General features: G+C 37.5%; 1 protein-coding gene and 1 non-coding gene across 2 annotated transcripts in view; one reads left to right on the top strand and one right to left on the bottom strand.

The window, feature by feature from the left end:
- Nucleotides 1-22,459, bottom strand: part of Lhfpl3 (LHFPL tetraspan subfamily member 3) — a 499,176-nt gene that overhangs the window by 147,927 nt on the left and 328,790 nt on the right. The gene's annotated exons all lie outside the window — the stretch shown is intronic.
- LOC122111965 lies at nt 11,175-11,281 on the top strand. Its single transcript, XR_006148063.1, has one exon. It is a non-coding gene; the product is annotated as a U6 spliceosomal RNA (small nuclear RNA).

Raw genomic sequence — 22,459 nt, 5'->3', positions numbered from 1 at the left:
ATAGAGAAGTCGTAACAGATGCAAGTGTATACACCCTTCCTTAGCACAAATATGGCATCTTAGCCTGTGCTAGCTCTTCATTATCATTCATTTAGTTCAGAGCTTAGCTGGGGAAATAGAGATTTGGCCCTTATTTACATATGAGTAAATGGAAGCATAGAGAGTCAAAATATCTTGCTCAAGGTCATATAAAGCCCACAAGTATAATTGTTCCCCCAACTCTATTTCCTTTCGAATGGGGTGATATCATTCTTTCTGAGGAAAGCATAGAATTCCATTGTGTGTGTGTGTGTGTGTGTGTGTGTGTGTGTGTGTGTGTATTATATATTCCAGTTTCTTGATCCATTCATCTACTGAGGGGCATCTGGGTTGGTTCCATATCTTAGCTATGGTAAATAATGCTGCAATAAACATGGTTGTGCTGGTAGCTTTAGTATGGCCTTCTTTGCAGTCGTTTGGGTAAATGCCCAGAAGTTGGATTGCTAGGTCACAGGGAAGGTCCATGTTTAGTCTTTTTTTTTTTTTTGGGTCCGGTCGTGGGGCCTGAACTCTGGGTCTGGGTGCTGTCCCTCAGCTCTTCAGCTCAAGGATAGTACTCTACCACTTGAGCCACAGAGCCACTTCTGGCTGTTTTCTTTTTGCTTATGTGGTGCTGAGAAATCGAACCCAGGGCCTCATGCATGCAAGGCAAGTGCTCTACCACTAAGCCACCTTCCCAGCCCCCATGTTTAGTCTTTTGAGGAACTTCCACACTGCTTTCTAGAGTGGTTGAACAAGTGTAGCAGTGTTCCCTTTCAGACATATTCCCTCCAGAATCCATTAGATTTCTTGATAATGGAAATTCTAAGTAGGGTGAGGTGGAATCTCATTGCTGTTTTGATTTGCATTTCTTTTATGGCCAGAGATGTTAAGCATTTCTTCATGTGTCTATTGGCCATTCTTATTTCCTCTTCAAAGAAGTCTCTCTCTAAGTCTTTAGCCCACTTATTAGTGGGGTGGTTGTTTCTTTGAGGATTTGTTTTTGAGGGGCTTAATTTTTTGAGTTCTAAGTATATTTTAGATATGAGGCCCTTGTCTGTTGTATGGCTATTGAAGATCTTCTCCCTATCCATGGTCTATTGATCTTGCTAGCTATGTCCTTTGCCATGCAGAAGCTCTGCAGTTTAATGCAATCCGATTTGTCCAACCTTTCTTTGATTTGTTGTGTTTCTGGGTCTTTATTAAGAAAATTTTGACCTGTGCCAAGGAGCCCTAGTGTTTCTCCTATGTCTTCCTAATGTTTTCAAGGTAACTATTTTTATCTAGAGGTCTTTGATCCATTTGGGATTGATTCTGATGCAGGGTGATGTATAAGGTTCCCATGGTTTCCTTCATTTGTGATAACTAGTATATGCCTAGTCCTAGCAGATGAACAGAATAGCTCAATCGCTATGCACATATGACCATATAAGATGGTGCTAAGTGAAATGAACTCCAAGACATGGAAACAAGAGGTTTTTCTTTGTTATTGTTGTTTTTAATGCACTATGTGATTTCTATTTTCTTTTGTGTTTTTTCTCCTATAATTTATTCCCTGTTGTCATTGTATTTGATTCTGGTACCCTGGATATCGTATATATGTTTTTCTGAAATAAGAAGGGAAGGGGAACAACAAAATGATATGACAAAGGACAAAGGGTGATCCAATGCAACAGCGATACTTATAAGACAATATGTTGGAAATAAACTACAACTTAGGGGGGATAGTGGGGAGGGAAAGTGAGAGAAAAATGAGGGAGGGATAATAAATTCAATAAGAAATGTACTCACTACCTTACATATGTAACTGTAACCCCTCTGTATATCACTTTGTCAGTATAATTAAATTTTAAAAAGAAATGTAAAACAAAGCCTACAAGTAGCAGAAGTAGGACTTGAGCCCATATAATCCACAGATACCCAAGAATGACATGTGTGAAATCACTTTAGGATTGACTTTAGCACTAAGAACATATAAAGTCTTGACAGGGTTTAACATGTTATACAGAATTAGCCATTAAATCTTAGTTACAGAACTGCTAAAATGACACTTAAAATTAGTTTTTCTATGGAAAAATATTTTGTTTACCTTAGTATTCTAGCTAACTGGAATTTCATCTATATGTAATGTCAAGAACATTAGATTAATTATAAACTCAATGGGTAGAATAGGAAATAAAGAGATTTGATTATAGAAATATATGTCTAAACATATAGTTGGTTTTATTCACAATAAAACAAATAACTTTTTGCTTTATTTATTTATTTATTTTTGGCTTGATTCTTAAATTCACTATGTGTTAGCTGAACATTTTAAATACTTAAAATGCTAAATCTTAAATATTTTTAAGATTATGTGTATGCCTTACTAATTTATATATAGGCCACCTGCATGCTGGATAATTTGTTTTAGAGAAAAATAAATATATGAATCCATTAGATTCTAGTTAAATTTTTAATGAAACTATTTCTTTAAGGAACTTCTTGGGTTTGGAAACCCAAACATGCTATTTTAATGAAAATTTCAATAAACAGCTGGTAAAATACTAACACACTAAAATATGTGACTTTTGCAGGAGAGGGTTGACTCAGTCATAGTTTCATGGGCTAAAATCTCTATAGTATTCTAGGGAAATGAGTTTTAAAATACAAATTTTCTTGTGATATTTAAGATACACAAACAATGTTAGAAGATACTCATGTGTAGTAAAATGTTACTTTAGTGGAACACAGGCATGCCTGTTATTTCATGCATGTATTAACCCATTTGTCCCCTTCCCCTCCATGCAAGAGCAGCTATAATCGCTCAGAAGCCAAAGACTCTGAATTCAATGACGATGTCTGACTAAAGTCCTCAGGTTGTACATTACATCTTTTGACTCTTTCATACTCAGTATTTTGTAACCTTTGACCTACATTTTTTTCATTTTCTTCCCAGCCCCAACCCAGGAAGCTTCTGTTTTATTTTCTAACTCTATCTGCATGTGTGGTTTCAAAAAGAATACACATAGAAGAGCATGTGAGTCAGATGTGGCACATACCTATAAATCACAGCATGAGGCTCAGGGACAGCGCCCAGGCCCAGAGTTCAATTCCTGGGACTGTTTAAAAAAAAATCAAAGCACTTGGAAGGCTGAGGCAGGTGAACTCAAGTTTGAGGTCAGCCTGGAATGTATAATAAATAAATAATATATAATATATAAATAAAATAAATAAAAAGAAACCGATGAAAGCAAAAAATAAAAAAGAGACCATATAATATTTTTCTTTCCGTGGTTAGATTATTTTTGCTTAACATCATGTCATCCAAGTCTATTCATACTGAAACAAATGGCAGGATCTCTCTGCCTTTTTAAGACTGAGTAATATTTCATTGTATAATAAATGTTTCTTTATTCACTCACATAGTGATGGACACCTAGAGTATTTCCATATAATGGCTGCTATGAATAGTGCTGTCATGAATATGGTAGTGCAAATATCTTTACACAGTGTTGCTTTCCTCTCCTTTGAGTTTACTCCCAGAAGAGGAATTGCTGGATCATTAGCTGTACTACTCTACATTTCCATCAACAACATACAAGGGTTCTTTTTTCTTCACACCCTCATCAACAATTGTTGTTGTCTCTTATCTGGATTTATTTATTTATTTATTGGTTCTGTTGGAGATTGAACCTAGAGTCTTGTACATGGTAGAAAACTGTTCTGCCATCGAGTTACATTCCCAACATCTCTTCAGATAGGTGTCCTAATAGTCTCATAGTACTTTGATTTGCCTTTCTCTGACTATTCGTGATGTTGGGTATCTTTTTATGTACTTGTTCATCATTCTTGGAAAAATGCCTATTCAAGTACTTTGTCATTTTTTTAATTGGGCTATGTGTTCTTGTTGACTTGTACGAGTTATTTATAAATCTTGGCTAGTAAATATATCTGATCTATCATTTGCCAAAAGTCCCTCAATCTGTAGGTTGTCTTTGCATTTTTTTCATTTGCTGGACAGAAGCTTTTCAGTTTGACATTGTCCTAGTTTCATCTTTGCTTTTGCAGCATCAGCTTTCAGTGTTATATCCAAGAATCATCACCAAGGCCAATAACTAGGAGCTTTCCTCCTATGTTTTCTGCATGTAGGCTTTCTTTCTTTCTTTGGTGCTGGTTTTGGGTCTTCCACTAAGGGCCTGGGTGCTGTCATTAAGCTTTTGCACTCAAGGCTAGACCTCTACCATTTGAGCTACAGCCTCTTGGTGATTAATTGGAGATAAGAGTCCCACAGACTTTCTTGCCTGGACTAGCTTAGATCCACAATCCTCAGATCTCAGCCTCCCAAGTAGTTATATTTACAGGCATGAGCCACTGGCACCTGGCCCTCATTGTAATTTTTATTTGCATTTCTATGAAGATTAGTGTCACAAGAGGTTATTTTCATATACTTGTTAGTCACTTAAAGTGTATCTTCTTTTGAGGAAGTGTATTCAAGTCTTTATCTCATTTAAAAATTAGTCATATTAGTTCAGTTTTGTTTTCTGTTAAGTAGTAGAAGGTCCTTACATAGTTTAGAAATTAACCCAGTATCTAATACTTTGGTTAAAAACATTTTCTCTTGTTCTGTAGGCTGCCTTTTCAGCCTATTTTTTTCTTTGCTGTACAGAATCCTTTTAGTTTGACATAGTCCCAGTTGTCTATTTTGCTTTTGTTGTTGGTGATTTTAGGATCATATCCATAAAATCATTGCCAAGATTAATGCTATATATTTTCCCATTAAATTTTCTTCTAGAAATGTTATGATTTTAGGTCAATCCAGTTTGACTTCATTCTTATATATGGTATTGGATATGGATCAAATGTCATTCTTTCACATGTGCATATTCAGTTTTTCTAGGGTCATCTGTTGAAGAGCCTGTCCTTTGTCCAATGTGTATACTTGGTACTCTTGTGGAAGTTTAGTTGACTCTACATGTGTGAATTTGTTTCTTGGCTCTCTATTCTTTTTCATTGGTGTATGTCTATCTTTTTGCCACTACAATTATTGTGGCTTTGCAATATATATTGAAATCAGGACGTATGACTCATTAGTTTTTCTTTCTCAAGATTAATTTAGCTATGTAAGGTCATTTGTAGTTTCATATGTTGGTTTCTCCCTCAATTTTAATAAAATATTCCATTTGGGTTTTAGTAGGAATTGAATCTGAGGATTGCTTTCAGTCCAGTGGACATTTTCTCAATATTAAGTCTTCAAATTTATGAACATGGAATGTCTTTCCATTTATCCCCAATCGTTAATTTCTTTCATCAGTGTTTTGTGGTTAGTATACACACTACCACTTTGTTAGGGTTATCCCTAAAACAACTTTTTGATGCTATTAGAAACAGGTTTGATTTCTTACTTTCCTTTTCATATAGTTCATTGCTAGTGTGTAGAAACACAAATGATTTTTGTATCTTGATTTTTTTTTGGGGGGGGGGTCCGGTCGTAGGGCCTGAACTCTGCGCGTGGGCGCTGTCCCTCAGCTCTTCAGCTCAAGGCTAACACTCTACCACTTGAGCCACAGAGCCATTTCCGGCTTTTTTCTTATGTGGTGCTGAGGAATCGAACCCAGGGCCTCAAGCATGCAAGGCAAGTGCTCTACCACTGAGCCACCTTCCCAGCCCTGTACCTTGATTTTAATGCTAAAACTTTACTGAATTTGTTAGTTTTAAGAGTTTTTTTTTAAAGTATGATCACATCATCTAAAAAAGTACTTCTTTTTTAGTTAGGTGATTTTCTTTTCTCCTCCTCCTCCTCTTCCTCTTCTTTTTCCTTCTTTATTATTTCCTCTGGCTAAGAGTCCCAGTACACTGGTGAATTCTACTAAACACTTAGAGAAAAATTAATGCCTAGTTCATCTCAAACTAATTCAACCCCTCCACACACAAAAAAGAAAAACAAGTAAGGAAGATTACTTCTAGGCTCATTTTATAAGGTCAGCAGTACTCTCTTATCAAAAGTAGCCCAAGACATCACAAGATATGAAAAATAGAGACTAATACTCATGATTATTATAGATGCAAAAATCCTCAACACAAAACTGACAAATTGAGTACATGAGTTATTGAAAGGACAGCAGCACGCAGAATTTACCTCTGAGATGAAAGGATAACTCAACATAGAAACATGAATTAATATGATACACCATCAATAAACACAATGATGAACAGAATCACATAGTCATTCCAATATGCATAGAAAATGCATTTGACAAAATGGCAAAAACCCTCACCAAATTAGAAACAGAAGGAAATTACCTAAATATAATAAATGTTCCACAGGAAAAGCTCACAGCCAACATGACTTTTTCTTTTTCAATTTAACATGTCAATTTACCAACATTACACTTAATGCTAAAAAGCTAAAAGCTTTCCTTTGAAGATTAGGAACAAAGCAAGGATGTCCATTCCTGCAATTCCAATCCAGCAGCGTATGTAGAAATACTTGGAAGTTCAGTGCTCTTAAACCTTGGAAGCTCAAATATTGTTTAAAGAAAACACACAGGAAAAATTGGTTAATCACTTGTAAAAAACTAAATCTAGATCCTTTTATATCATCCTGCACCAGAATCAAGTCCAAATGGATCAAAGACCTCAGAGTCAAAGCAGACACTCTGAAAACATTACAAGATGGAATAGGAGAAACCCTAGGTCTCCATGGCGCAGGCTGAAATTTTCTTTCTTTTTTTTTTGGGTCCGGTCGTGGGGCCTGAACTCTGGGCCTGGGCGCTGTCCCTCAGCTCTTCAGCTCAAGGCTAGTGCTCTACCACTTGAGCCAAAGCGCCACTTCTGGCTTTTTTCTTTTTGCTTATGTGGTGCTGAGGAATCAAACCCAGGGCCTCGAGCATGCAAGGCAAGCGCTCTACCACTGAGCCACCTTCTCAGCCCCTGAAATTTTCTTAATAGAGACCCAGAATAGGAGAAATGCTAGGTCTCCTTGGCACAGGTCAAAATTTTCTTAATAGAGATCCAGAAACACAACAAATCAAAGAAAGGTTGGACAAATGAGATTGCATAAAATTGCAGAGCTTCTGCATGGCAAAGGACATAGCTAGCAAGATCAATAGAAAGCCCACAGATTGGGAGAAGATCTTCACTAGCCATACAACAGACAAGGGTCTCATATCTAAAATATACCTGGAACTCAAAAATTTAAATCCCCCAACAACAAATCCTCAAAGAAACAACTGCCTAATAAATAAGTGGGATAAAGACTTAAAGAGAAGCTTCTCTGAAGAGGAAAGAATGATGGCCAATAGACACATGAAGAAATGCTCAACCTCCCTAGCCATAAAAGAAATGCAAATCAAAACAACATTGCGATACCACCTCACCCCAGTTAGAATGGCTATAATCAAGAACTCTAATAACAACAGATGCTGGAGGGGATGTGGCTAGAAGGGAACCCTACTGCATTGTTGGTGGGAGTGTAAACTTGTTCAACCACTTTGGAAAGTAGTACAGAGGTTCCTCAAAAGACTCCACATAGAGCTCCCCTATGACCCAGCAATCCCACTTTTGGGTATTTACCCAAATGATCACAAACAAGACCATACTAAAGCTACCAGCACAACTGTGTTTATTGCAGCATTATTTACCATAGCTAAGATGTGGAACCAACCCAGATGCCCCACAGTAGATGAATGGATCAAGAAAATGTCATATATATACAGAATGGAATTCTATGCCTCCATTAGAAAGAATGACATTGCCCCATTTGTTAGGAAATGGAAAGACTTGGAAAAAATTATATTAAGTGAAGTAAGCCAAGCCCAAAGAAACATAGGTCCCATGTTTCTCTTATTTGCAATAACTAGTATATGGCTGAGACAAGCAGAAAAGGTCAGATAAGTTGATGTTAGGCGTAATGAACCCCAAGATAAGGACTCAAATGTTTTTCTTTCTTGCTATTGTGTCTAACATATTTATAAGATTATTTCTTTGTTGCTTTGTATGTCCCTCCCCCACGGTATAACCTCTGTTTTCTCTGTATTTGACGTCAGCATAATTCGTGGAGGGGAAGGGAAAAAACAAATTGTTTAAATAGGGATACAGGTGGACCCATTGCAACAATGAGATGTACAAGACGTTACGTCAAAAAACAAACTTTACAACTTTGGTGCGGGGGAAGATGGGGGGACGTGGTAGGGGAGATGGGAAGGGATGTTAACAAAGGAAGAGGCAACAATGCTTAAGAAATGTACTCATTACCTTGTCTATGTAATTGTAACCCCTCTGTACGGTATTTTCACAATTAAAAAACACACACAGGACCATTAATGACATTAATATTTTATATTAAGAACATTAGCAGTGGTCCAAACTTGAGTAGTGGGGGATTCTTCTTCATAAAGAAAGACACTATATCACACTCACAGAACATAACAGGCACCCACATTATACTTTTTCTCTTTCCTCACAAATGCATTTATGCATCTCTGTTTGTGTATCTATTAGCAATCTTCTTGCAGAAAGTGTGTATGACATTATTCAGCCTACACGTAATCCACACCTAATGCAGTTCAGACACTGAACTACTTTATTTTCCATGTTGAAAGGGATAAACAGCAACGTGTGTTCTGTATAACAAAATCTTGAAGCTATTAAGCCTGTCATTCTCTTCAATGTTATTTTCTCCTTCCAATTCTCTCTTTCCGCCAATGTTTAAGATCAAGGGTATAGGCACCCTGAGAATCTGACTTATTGCAATGAACTATAAAAGAGAAGATAATTGTGGCAAATCGTTTGAGTTTTCACTATCTGTCTGTCTGTCTGTTTATCTATCTATCTACCTACCTACCTATCATATCTAGTTCCTGTTTAGATGTGCCTTAAAACTTTTATGCCATCCATAGTTTTTGCCATGTCTTTGAACTGATTTATGGAGACATTAAAAATGAATAATTTCATTTTTAGGTGGCTCAGTGGTAGAGCGCTTGGCTTGCATGCATGAGGCCCTGGGTTCGATTCCCCAGCACCACATAAGCAAAAAGGAAAAAAGCCGGAAGTGGTGCTGTGGCTCAAGTGGTAGAGCGCTAGGCTTGAGCTGAAGAGCTGAGGGACAGCGTCCAGGCCCAGAGTTCAGGCCCACTACCGGACCCCCCAAAAATGAATAATTTCAGATAGGTTATGCTATGACCAATCTATGGTAAGATCTTCTGATAACTTACATACTTATTGAGAATGCTGCTGCTTTAGAATAGGAAGTGATCCCTGGAGAAAGTGATTTGGAAAAAGGTAATAGAATCAAATAAAGGGTCCTCTAAGAAAAGGGTAAAGGAAGTCAGCATGCGAAACATTCTGTCAAAAGATTTTCACTTCTTTTAACTTCAAATTCTAACAGCAGTAGCCAAAGTTTATAGATAGAAACTGGACCACTATGACATTTGAAGAACAATGCCTGAATCAGAACAATGAATTCCTTTGACTTAAAAAGGATTTGACTCAGTCTGAGGCTGCCAGCTAAATGTCCAGAAGGTGACTCTGCTTTGAACATGGGTTCCAGAGTGGCACCAGACAGGCTGACAGTGGGGCTTTCGATGAGATTTACCTTCTGCTCTTCTTCATGATCTCTCTAGGGGATCTCGGGGAGATCTCGCTTCCACTAGGGGATCTTGGTTTCTGTCATTTAACTATGGGCTCCAGGTTCCTCTGTGGCATTTGAAACTCGATTGTGATTCATCCCTTCATCACTTTTCTAAGCGAAGGAAGTGCAGATAGATTTATATACACTGATGATCTAAAATATTTCAAATTCTGGGATGTTAATTATTGTTGGAGAGCGACATAGGAACATGAGCAGAGCTTAGAATTTTTGAATGAAAATTTGAGAACTTTTAGAGGGTAATGATTAGCTCCAATCTTTCACTTTACTTGGCCACAATCCATGAATAAAAACAAAAAACTTGCATTCTCCAGTCTCTATATTTCCCAAGACCCTTTCCAAAGTATTGTTTACATTTTTCAAAACAGTTGATTAAACATGTTTTTTGTTAGCATGTGTTAAGTTGTAGGAGGGGGAATTCATTGTGACAGTTCTACACTTATGTGTAATGTGTTCCCTCACAACCTTACCCCCCCACTCTTCCTCTCCTCCTTCTCCCGTTCTTAAAACTTCTTCCCTCCCGCTTCTTCCATTTTTAAACTTTCATCCATGCATATAAAATACTTCGGCCATATTCACCTTTGTTTACATTCTCTTTTGGCCTTCTTCCTCTACTAGAACCCATTCCTCAACGGAGCTGGTTTTACTTTCCTGTTATTTATTTTTCAGTGTATATTAATTGTACAAAGAGGGTTCACCATGGTATTTTGTGCATATATTATATTTTCACCAGATGAGCCCCTCTATTGATCTCTTTTTACCTATCCCCCCCAACCCACAAATAAACAGCTTGATAGCTCTCATTGATTTTCCATCTTCATACATAGTTGCAATGTATTTTGATGTTATTCATCCTCCATTCATCTCTTCACCTCTATCCCCTTTCCCTGGCCTTTCTAAACAGTCTCACTGTTTTAATCATGTTGTATCTCTCTTTCTCTCTGTCTTTCTCTCTCTCATATATATATATCTATATATATTTATATATATAGATATATATAGATATATATCTATATATATCTACAAAAGAAATACCTTTTGAGATGAACTGTGGTTTTGTTGATTGTAGAATCAGATACAATCTATAATAAACATTTCCTCAATTGCAATGTATATTAATTTTTGTTTCTGCAGTAACATACCATCACACACTCAGTGGCTAAAAATAACACATACTTATTATCATATTGTTCTGTAAATCAGATTCCTCACATGTGTTTCAGGTGCTAAAGTAAAGTAGCCCCTTTCTAGAGGCTCTCGGGAACAGCTTTCTTTCCTTGTCTTTTCTCATCTCTGGACATGAATGACATTGCCATTGAGATTAGTAGGTTGAGCAAGTGTTGAAAAGAAAAAATACTAAAACTGTTAAAGCTAGTAGGATCTTTGTTCCTTTATTTTCCTTTTTTTTTTAATGGTTCTGGGAATCAAATTTAGTCTTCACACAAACTAAGGAAGTATTCTTAACACTAAGCTACATCCCTAGTTTCTCCTGAAGTATTTTGATAATGCAAAAATAATCACTAAAATTGTGTTCGCTTCGGCAACACATATACTAAAATTGGAACGATACAGAGAAGATTAGCATGGCCCCTGCGCAAGGATGACACGCAAATTCGTGAAGCGTTCCATATTTTTCCTCCATCAGAAAGAATGACATTGCCCCATTTGTTAGGAAATGGAAAAACTTGGAAAAAATTATATTAAGTGAAGTAAGCCAGGCCCAAAGAAAAGTAGGTCCCATGGTTTCCCTTATTTGTAATATCTAGTATATGTATGAGTCAAGCGGAAAAGGTCAGATAATGTGATGTCAGGAAAATGAACCCTTAGATGTGTATTTTAATGTTTTTTTCTTTCATGCATGTGTTTCTAACACATTTATAAGATTATCTCTTTGTTGCTTTGTATGTCCCTCCCCCACAGTATAACCCTTGCTTTCACTATATTTGATGTCAGTATAACTTGTGGAGGAGATGGGGAAAAACCAGTTGTTTAAGGATACAGGTGGACCTGTTGCAACAATGAGAAGTACAAGTTGTCATGTCCAAAATGAACTTTACAACGTTGGTGCGGGGGGGGGGGGGGAGGCTGGGGGGGAGGAAGGAGAAGGATTGGGATTAGGGGGGGAGGGGGGAGGCTGGGAAGGGATGTGAAGGGTAAACAAAGGAGGAGGCTGCAATGCTTGGTAAGAAATGTACACATTATCCTGCCCATGTAACTGTAACTCCTCTGTACAGTATGTTCACAAATAAAATTAAATTAAAAAAATCACTAAAATTTACTGAGAATTTATTATCTATAAGGTACTCTTCAAAGTGTTGTCCATGAGTCAATTCATTTAAATTTCTTTACCATTCTATGAGGTGGGCATTATCATTACTCCATTTCATAGACAAAGAAGCAAAAGCAGAGAGCTTTAAGTGACTTTTACAATGTCAGAGTTAGTGGGGGAAGTGCCAGGACTAAAAATGTGGCTAGTCTGGCTGCTGTTTTATCTTTTGAATATTATTCAACTGTAGAATTTAATTTTTTTACTATTTCAGGATATTACAGAGCTTTCTCCTGGCAGTAAAATTAAACTACCAAGCAAAGAAGGGATTCATCTAAGAACTGGTAAGACTGACATGAGTGATCTGAGACAAAGGACTGGGCTGTGACTTTACTAATTACACAGTGATTATGAGCAAAGCAAGGTAGAAAAAGTGGAACAGTTCAACTCACCCACAAATACTTGTTGTTTTGCAGTACATGGCTAAGAGCATATTACTGAGAAATGGTCTAGTAGTTGAACAATGCTTGCATCCCATAAAGTCTAAGAAATGTACCAACTTGTTTCAAAGTATTGGCATTCTGAATTGTCAAAATGACATCTCTAAAAATAACTGGCAGCAAAATCCCAATATACTAAAATGTAAAAACGCCATTGATTTTCGTTGTTGTTGTTGAACCTTAAAGTAGTATGTTCTCAGTACAGGGAATTCTTGTCAGTGGCTGAAGAGAATCTTAATAGGTTCCATGCTTCTAGTTTCCAAAGTGATTTTACATATCCTTGGCAAATAGCCTCTTCAGTCAGGCAACCATTACTAATATTCTGGGGATACTTGTGATTAAGACAGATCTAATTCCTTCTCTCAAGGGACTTAAGAGACTAAAAGGTACCCAGTTTAATTGTTAATAAGTAAGTTTGTGAACTAAAAGAAGAGATAAAGGCTATTGAGTATACTAGAACGTATTATCTTAAATATTTAACACATGTTGTGGAATCTCAAAATCTACTGAAAGGGAAAATGTAGCCATTTTGGTCCTAGATCATTATTCTTTCAATCATATAGAGCCTAGAGCTGGAAGAGGACTGTGGCAGTATAGGGACAGACAGGAAGGAAAGTAAAACAGTGTGTGTGTGTGTGTGTGTGTGTGTGTGTGTGTGTGTGTGTGTGTGTGTGTGTGTGTGTGTGTATCACAAAAGCTGGAAGAATCATGCTGGCAGGCCTTTCTGTATGGCAGTGAGTGTTCAGTTGTTTCTATTAGCCCTGGAAGCTTGCCCTTGAGGCCAAGAGAAACCACCAGCAGGAACTCAGACTCTTGCTCCTTCCTCTTCCACCCTTTTCTCTGTTGCATTCTAATTCTTGGCCTCTCTGACATGACTTCTGCATTTCTCTCAGCATTTTTGTAATTAAGCACCATTTTATGAGGTTTTTTTTTTGCTTCTCAGCCTTGGTGAGGCTTCACTTATTATAGAAGTATCATGGCTGAATATTTACTCCAGTTCTCCAAATATCACTTTTCTTCTTATGCTTCCCCTTCCAGCACTGAGTAGACAATCACATTAGTTCCTTGCAATTCTGCAGAAAAGTGTAGTCTCTCAAATACAATCAGTGGAGAATGGAGTATGGCCTTCATGACCAGAATGAGACCAGTATAGAGAAAAATCTGAAAAACTACTTGAGAAAACAGAAAAGACATAACTCTACACAGAGCTTCGTATGTGTGTGTGTGTGTGTGTGTGTGTGTGTGTGTGTGTGTGTGTGTGTGTGTGTGTGATAGAGAGAGAGAGAGAGAGAGAGAGAGAGAGAGAGAGAAGGAACACCTTCCTTTGAGTGTCTCTATGAGATCACTGGTGTTGTATTAAGATAATAGAGTCTTCTTAAGATAACCGAGGCTCCCTGGGTTTTAATGGACATATGGCTATCACAGTCTAGTTTCCTCAGGATTCAAATTGCTGTAATATGACTGATTATGATTTGATGGGTAGCCAGTGTCGCCTGGTAGTTTCTTAAAGGCCCCAATTTTGCAGTCAAACTTGATCAGGGAATTTCCAAACATGGTTGAGTGTAGAGGGACTTATATAATTCGTCTTCGACTGGCAGTCTTACATTTGACAAAATATATTTTTCAGTGAACTGGCTGAAACTTAAGACCTGGTTCTTACCTGACTGAACACTACATACCGGGGGAAATGGTGAGCTCTGGAGTGAATTAAGTCTAATGGAGCATGAACCTAGGTCTCCATTTATCAGCTGCCAGGCACATTCATAGATTGGGTTTGACTTGAGGTGGTGCTTCAGCGTGAATGATGATTCAACTGCTCTTCTGGAGAGTGGTTAGCACTAGTCTGGCTGGACAACATAGCTTGTGAATGTCATTCCCTTTCTCTCCTGCACTGTCACAGTTACAACTACAACTATGAGCGCGCGTGTGTGTGTGTGTGTGTGTGTGTGTGTGTGTGTGTGGTCATCCCAGGGCTGGGACTGAAGGCCTGTGTGCTGTCCCTGAGATTCCTTTTTGCACAAAGCTATAGAGCTCTAGCACTTGAGCCACATCTCCACTTCTGGCTTTTTGGTAGTTTATTGGAGATAAGAGGCTCACAGACTTCTCTGCCTGGGTGGCATCAAATCAGCATCCTCAGAGCCAGCCTCTTTTTTTTTTTTTGGTCGGTCCTGGGGGCTGAACGCTGATCCTGGGCGCTGTTCCTGAGCAATTCAGCTCCAGGCTAGCACCTACCCCTTGAGCCACAGCGCCACTTCTGGCTTTTTCTGCTTATGTGGTGGCTGAGGAATGGAACCCAGGGTCTCATGCCTGCAAGGCAAGAGCCATCAACACCCAGCTTTAGAGTGTGTGTGTATGTGTGTGTGTGTGTTAAAGAGATATTGTCAAGAGTGGAATGCAGCTGGGCTGCCTATTCTGGAATGATCTTAGCATCAGTGTTGACCAGTGAAGTGTAATCACAGAAACAAATATCACCCAAACTACTGACCAACGAATATCTTTTTTTCCCATCTAAAGGTTGGTCAAAAAGGAAGCTGTTAGATGCTTTGTCAAATATGCAACCTTACCCTGGAAACTTCCAGTGTATACTTGTATTAACTTCCAGTTAATATCTTCATTAAAAAAAATAAACACCTGGGTACTGGTGGCTCACGCCTGTACTCCTAGCTACTTAAGAGGCTGAGATCCGAGGATCACAGTTTAAAGCCCAGAAAGGAAAGTTCATGAGACTCTTATCTTCAATAAATGAATCAGAAAAAGCTGAAGGGGATGCTATGGCCCAAGTGGTAGTGCTCTAGCCGTTAGTACAAAGAGGCTCAGGAACAGTACACAGGCCCAGAGCTCAAGCTGCAGGATGAGCAAAAAAAAAAAATCCACAAAAAACAAAAACAAAAAACCTAAACAATAACAACAAATCATTTCAATCTAATTAAGTTCTGCTATTCCAGGGAAGGGGAATTGGATGTATATATTTTTTTAAATGTGTTCTTGGATACGATTATTATTGAATTTGAATTTGAGCTCTACTTCAACCTAGGGTAAAAATCTTCATCATAAGCGATGACTGTCTTGTATGTGAGACTTAATGGCCAGGAAATTGAGAGTTATGCTCATTTTACTCATATGTCTAGCTCTGACAACATGCTTGAGAACTCCAGGTAAGAGGATGACCAATACCGTTTAGTCAGTGTCTTCCTCAGAGGTCTGTTTCTGACTGAATGATTCCCATCTGGTTTGCCTGCCAGTGATATTTCTGGCTGGCAGTAGGAAATGTCATGCCATATTTGAGGTGACAAGTACCATGCCTGTCATTGTTTTGGTCTGAGGGTGCTGAGGAGTTACAATAACCATAAAACAGCATCAGACGGTGGGTCCCAAACATAGTCAATTACTTTGCCATCAAAAATTGGATTTGAAGATGGAGGTCTTAGTACATGTGCCCAACTCATTCCTCCAATTTCCTCCTCTGAAAGGACAGCAAACAAGGCTATAGCTGCTAATGAAGCCTAATGGCATGGGCCAACCTGAGAATTCAGGTCTTTGCTCCCTGTGTTTTAGAGAATTGTGAGAAGGACTAGAGGCAAAAGGTCCAAATTTCCTATTCCTAGAGAAAACAGACAAGCAGAAACCTGTCTGTGTGTAACATGCTCCTGGGGGGAGCTTCCAGACTTCACAGGCCTGGAAGAGAGATAATATAGTAGACTGAGTTGCTTCCAGTTCTTGAAGTGGAAGAGAATTACTGCTTGTTCCCCAGGGAAGCTCCTGTTTGGTCTCAGTGTAGGGACTGTCATTGAAATTGCTTATAAATTGATGTATGTGGACATTTTCATGCAGCACATCATGATCTGGAGAACCCAAGTCCTGACTGCATGTGTGCTGAAGGGATCTAGACCGCAGAGTGGCCTGGAATGACAATTCCTTAAGTTAATTGTAGGCATCAGGACCAAAGGAAGAATTCCAAGTGGAACTGGACCCTTGTGGGCTCTTGCTGCTGCTAGAACTGAGGAAAGAAGAAGAGAAGACTTAAACAAAGCATTCATGCACCTCAAAGAAATATAGTTAAAATACACAAAACTTCCTAAAGCTAAGCATTACCTTCAGTTTAAAAAGTCTAAATATGAAGATGATTGCTCTGAGAAGTAACTGTTAGAAGAACCTGGTAAAACAAATGGACAAAATTCCAAGAATGTGAGGGAAAAGTCAAGAAATTTAGAGGTTAGAGACTCAAGTAACTATTAAAGACTCTGGGAAGAAAAAAAGGAATAGGAGGTCAATTTTGTTTGTTTGGGATTTAGATTTCTTTTTTATTATTATGTTTAGATAGTAGTGCAAGAGGTTTCATGATTGATTGGACATGTCCATTTCTTTGTGCAATGTGTCTTGATCAAAGTCACTCCTTCATCATTTCCCCCTTCCATCTAAGCCTTCCCTCAAAAGTCTCATCAAGTTTTCTAGTTCCATTTTCACACATGTACATTGAGTATTAGGACTGTAATCTTCTACTTTTCCTCTCCCCATTGGCTCTGGTCCTGTTTAGTCATCCCTACCCCCAGTTAATATGTGTTTCAGCTTCCTGATGTTTATGTTGTTAAAATGTTTGTTAATTATTCAAAGGCATTACACCATGGAATCTCACTCATGTAGGTACCCTACTTTAGTCAGTTTGATTGGCACTGTGTTTAAGTATATGTTTATATTTTAGGTCAAATATCCACACATGAAAGAAAACATGAGAAGTAACTTCCTTAAAAATAAAATTTATCTGGAGAGAGACTTAAGTTTTTATATTGATAATGGTTTCCATGACTCAAATGGCATTATTGAAAAAAAATTACACATCTGTTTACATTTTGAAGTTTATAAATTCCTTGGATATAAGAGTTATTCCAAATTCCAATATATAAAATAATGACAACAACAATAAAATAGATGAAAGTAGAAGAAATGTGATTAAAAACAAACACCTACTCTTTTAGCCAGGCACTAATGGCTCACACTTGTAATCTAGCGACTCAGGAGGCTGAGATCTAAGGACCATGGTGCAAAGCAAGCCTGGGCTAGAAAAATTGTGAGACTCTTATATCCAATTCAACAACAAAAAGCAGGAAGAAAGCTGTGGCTTAATTGGTAGAACACTAGCCTTGAACAAAAAAAGCACAGGGACAATGTCCAGGACTTGAGTTCAATCACATAAAACAAAAACAAAAACAAACCCCCAAATAAGATTAGCACAACCTTCTCCCACCCCCCACCAAAAAAAATCATAGTATTTTGATGCTAGTGAGGAGAGAAGCAGAACACTATCTACAGACAGCTCAGAGGAGATCTTAGGAATTCTGGCTAAAGTATCATTTACCTGCCAGTGTAAGGAAGATACTTGCAAGTTTCATGCTTGTTTTATTTGTGAGGGAGATTCTAAAAAGTTCTGAGTCATAACAAAAATGAATTGAGAAGGGATTTTAAAATCTAGAAAACCAAAAGTATAAAATTATCAGTCATAAATAATAAATAATTTACAATTTTTGGTTAGTTCTGAAAGGACTCATATGACCAGGGACAGTTGGTGCACATAATTGAAACAAAGCACATGTGAAAAAATGAATAGAATATCTCTGAACTAAAATTTTTAAGTGGTCTAAGAGAAACTTACAAAATTTAGTGGAAATAGGAAGCCAATGGTATACTGGTGACTAAGAACTGGTTCTATGGAAAAAATAAATTTAAAAGGCTTACTTTGTCCTGTATGACAATTACCACCATGTAAACATTTCTATCATGGTCAATTTCAAGCTATCAAGGTGAAAACATAAAGTTCACAAGAGCTAAAAATATAAACTAGCTTTAGCATGTCACTGTAGAGAGTGAAAATAGAGATAAAAGAAATTATAACAGCTTAAAGTTTTTATGTAGGTGGAAGGTGGATGAGTAGACAATTAAAATATCTTGGTGGGAGGACATTGTTAGCTTTTATACATTAGTAGAGAAACATAGGTAATTACCACTGTGGGGCAAAGAGATGAATCTGGAAAGACTTGAAAGCAATTAATTAGAATTTCCAAATTAATAGTCAATTGCAATGACTTCCAAATTAATAGCCAAATCTCTTTTTATAAAAAAAAAGAAAAAAATAAGTGTGCTAAACAATCAATCTAAAAATGTTGAAAAGAATATGCTCATGATAAAAGCCTGAATTTCTCTTAAAGTAGTTGTCATATTGAGCTGGATATGGTAGCTCACAGCTATAATTCTAATTACTCAGGAGGTAGAGACTGTGAGGGTCTACAATGAGTAAAAGCTCACAAGACCTCATCTCAATCAACAGCTGTGCCTTTCATCCCAACGACAGCAGAAAGTGTAAATGGGTGGATCTTGATCCAGACTGGCTCAGAAAGTAATGCAAGAATCTATTAAAAAAACAGAAGCAAAAAGGAATGTGAGCATGGCTCAAGTTGTAAGAGTGCCTTTCAAACAAGTATGAGAACCTGAGTTCAACCCCAAGTACTACAAAATATGTATGTATGTGTGTGTGGACATATATATATATATATATATATATATACATATATATATATATGTATATATATATATATATACACACACACACACATATGCTATATTCAGTTAAATAAGCTCTATATATTAAATAAGTTAGAATTAAAATAGTGATAAAATAAAATTGACAGACAAAGATAAATCTAGTAAATGGGAATAACTGAAGCCTGAGTAATGGAATTCAAAGTTGAAAGCAACACTGGGACAAAGCTCTTTCAGTATTAAAAAAAAAAAGATATCCATTAGATAAATCCCACATACTTTGAGCACCAGATTATGTACAAACACAGCAGACCAAAATATAGGATAAATTTCCTAAAAAGTTTGAGGAGAAATTGCTATAATCACAGTTGAAAATTTTAATAACTTCTTCCAGAACTTGGCAAAATAGTCTATAAATAAGCATGCTAAAGGATTTTGAATAACACAATCAACAAGGTCAAGCCAATTGCATTGATAGAATTTGTATCTTACACACAGAATAGATGATTGAAGTCTGTAGAACACTTACAAACATCAATTTGGTGATAAAGAGCCTCAATAAATTCATCACAGTTGGGAATTTTGAAAGCTACATCTTGATTTGAAAAGACCAGAAACTGACAATAAAAGATGACTAAAAAACAACTTGGAAATTAAATAGATACTTGAAGTTAAAATGAAATAGAAGAAATGGAAATGTTTATTTCATTGTTCTCTTGATATACTAATTATATTGACAATACGAAAGAAAGGATACACTCTCACAGCAAACAGGAGTGTTCGTAGGAAGGGAGGGATGTTACTGGAAGCTAAGAATTTTCAGAAGCAGATATGGTAATGACAAATGGTGAAGCAAGGAAAGTAGAAGAGAACAAACTTAGAATATAGATCCAGGGAGAGGAGAGACCTTTTCTCAGATCACGAAGGAAGATAGGCTGAATTGAAGGTGAGATAAGGAGAAATTAAAACTTACCCAATGTTGTCTTTATGAGACAGCCCATTACCTTCCCAGGTACATGATACCAATATGTCAGGAGTTTATGTTCTGGGCCAAATAATTGGAGTTTTCTCTTAAGAAAGTAAATTCTAGCAAGGTACTGGTGGGATAAGCTTGTAATCTTAGTTACTCAGGAGGTTGAGTTCCAAGGATCATGGTTGGAAGCTAGCCCAGGCAGGAAAGTCCATGAGTTACAAAAAACTTGGAAGTAGAGCTGTGGTAGAGCACTAACCTTGAGCAAAAGAAGATTAGGGACAGTACCCAGTCCAGACCCTGAGTTCAAGCCCACACACACCAACACACACACACACACACACACACAAAATGAAAGAAAAAAAGAGAGAAAGAAGAGTGAATTCTTCAGGAAGAAGTAAGCAAGCAGGAAGAGAACAAGCCTTTAAGAAAAAAGGTTTCCCTGAATTAGTGCATTTGTTTCTTAGCCTAAGGTGCAGTGTACTGCTTTCTCATCTACAGCAAAGATCCTCAGTTCAGAAATGCTATTCAGACATGCATGCACATCAGATTATTTTTGTCTCCTTCTGAATAGTGAAGGTAAAATGAAATATTAGTAGATATTTGAGAAAAGCTTGTAGCACCAGGATGAACAAGAAAAACAAACAGAAAAAATGACATTGAAAGAACCGGAAATAATAAAAGGAACAGAAAAGAATCATGAAACAAAAGAAAACCAACCCTACCTGTCCCCTGAAAGAATTCCAATGAATATTCTACAGTCAAAGATGCCATAAAAAAGAATCAGCACAAAAAAGTTTCCAGAAATATAGAATTTCCAGAAGGTAAAAGAAATTTTTGGGTTGAAAAAACTCATCCATTAGATGCTGGAACAAAATGAGTGAAAATCAACAACAGGTAGACTCCTGAACTAGTAAATGAGTAGAGGATTATTAGTTGACCCCAGGGATCTGAAGATACCCTGCCTGAAGATGGTGAGCTCCCTGGGAGCAATCCCTTAGAGAAAAGACTTCAGATAGCATAATGCTGGAGGCATTGTATAAGAACAGAGCCTCCGGAAGCCAAAGTCTTCCAGCTGACATCAGCCTAAAGCAAGGCTAGCACTAGTGGGTATGAAGATATTCAAGTTCTTTCCTGCAAGGGCTTCTGGGAATAAATAAGTACCAGGAGAAGCCGGGAAAGTGGGGGGAAATGCTCTTCCAGAGTGGTTTATGTGGTAAATAAATAACACTTATCTTTTAAGCCCTTTTAATGTATATAGTTCTATGGCAATAAGCACATGCGCATTGTTGTGTAGTCATCACAACCAGAACTTTATTTTCCCCAACTGGAACTCTCCACCATTTATTTATTAATTTACTTACTTCTTCCCTCTAAGCACTCTCATTTTCCCCAGTCCTTGGTAACCATCCTTTTATTTCCTGTCTCTGAGTTTGACCATGGCCAGGGGCCTTATGTAATAGGAATCATGGTATTTGCTCTTCCATGTCTGGTTTATTTCCCTTAGCATAAAACCTCCGAAGTTATGGTTCATCCCTGTTTAGCCTATTTTCAATGTTTTCTCAGGTTGAATGATATTCCATTGTATGTAAATACTGCATTTTGCTCATCCATTCATCCTTTGATGGACTCTGAGTTGCTTTCACCTTTTGGATATTGAGGATAATGCTGCTAGGAACACCATTGTTCAAGTCTCTGTTTTTCCTTTCTTTGAGCATTTAGCCAGAAGTGAGATTGCTAGATCATGTAGCAACTCTAGATTTAACTTCCTCTTCTTTTTTTTTTTTTTTTTGTTGGTCATGTGGTTTGAACTCTGGGCCTGAATATTATCCCTCAGCTCTTTAGCTCAAGGCTAGCGCTCTACCATTTGAGCCACTGTGCCACTTCTGGTTTTCTGAGTGGATTGTTGGAGATAAGAGTCTCACGGACTTTCCTACCCAGGCTGGCTTTGAACTGCAATCCTGAGATCTCAGCCTTCTGAGTAGCTGGGATTACAGGTGTGCACACAAGTGCCTGACTCTATGTTTAACTGCTTAAGGAACCTCCATGCCATTTTTAATAGAGGTTCCACCATTTTACAATATCACCAGCAATATACAAGAGCCCTACTTTCTGTATATCCTGTGAAAATATATACTTAAAATATAGGGCAAAGGGTGAACCAATTCAGCAGTGATACTCACTAGACACTACTGAAAATAAACTATACAACTTAGTGGCAGAGGTTGGGAGGGGAACAACTGGGAAGAAATGAGGAAGAGGGTGATGCTGTTCAAAAAGAAATGTACTCATTACCTGACTTATGTTACTACTGTAACCCCTCTGTACATCACCTTTACAATAAAATTTTTAAAAAATATATAGTCATCCTACTGAGGGTGTAGTACTATCTTAGCATTGTTTTAATTTACATTTGCCTAATGACTAGTAATGTTGGTCACTTTTTCATATGTTTACTGGCTAACTGTATGTTTTAGGAGAAATGTCTATTCAAATCATTTCTCATTAAAAAAATCAGGTTTTTGTTGTTGTTGAACTATAGATTC

The sequence above is a fragment of the Dipodomys spectabilis genome, unplaced genomic scaffold (assembly GCF_019054845.1).
Source record: "Dipodomys spectabilis isolate Male_0828 unplaced genomic scaffold, ASM1905484v1 ptg000089l, whole genome shotgun sequence".
In the NCBI taxonomy this organism is placed as follows: domain Eukaryota; kingdom Metazoa; phylum Chordata; class Mammalia; order Rodentia; family Heteromyidae; genus Dipodomys; species Dipodomys spectabilis.
Note: the sequence above shows the minus strand (reverse complement) of the source record. Positions and strands in the feature narration are given on the sequence as shown.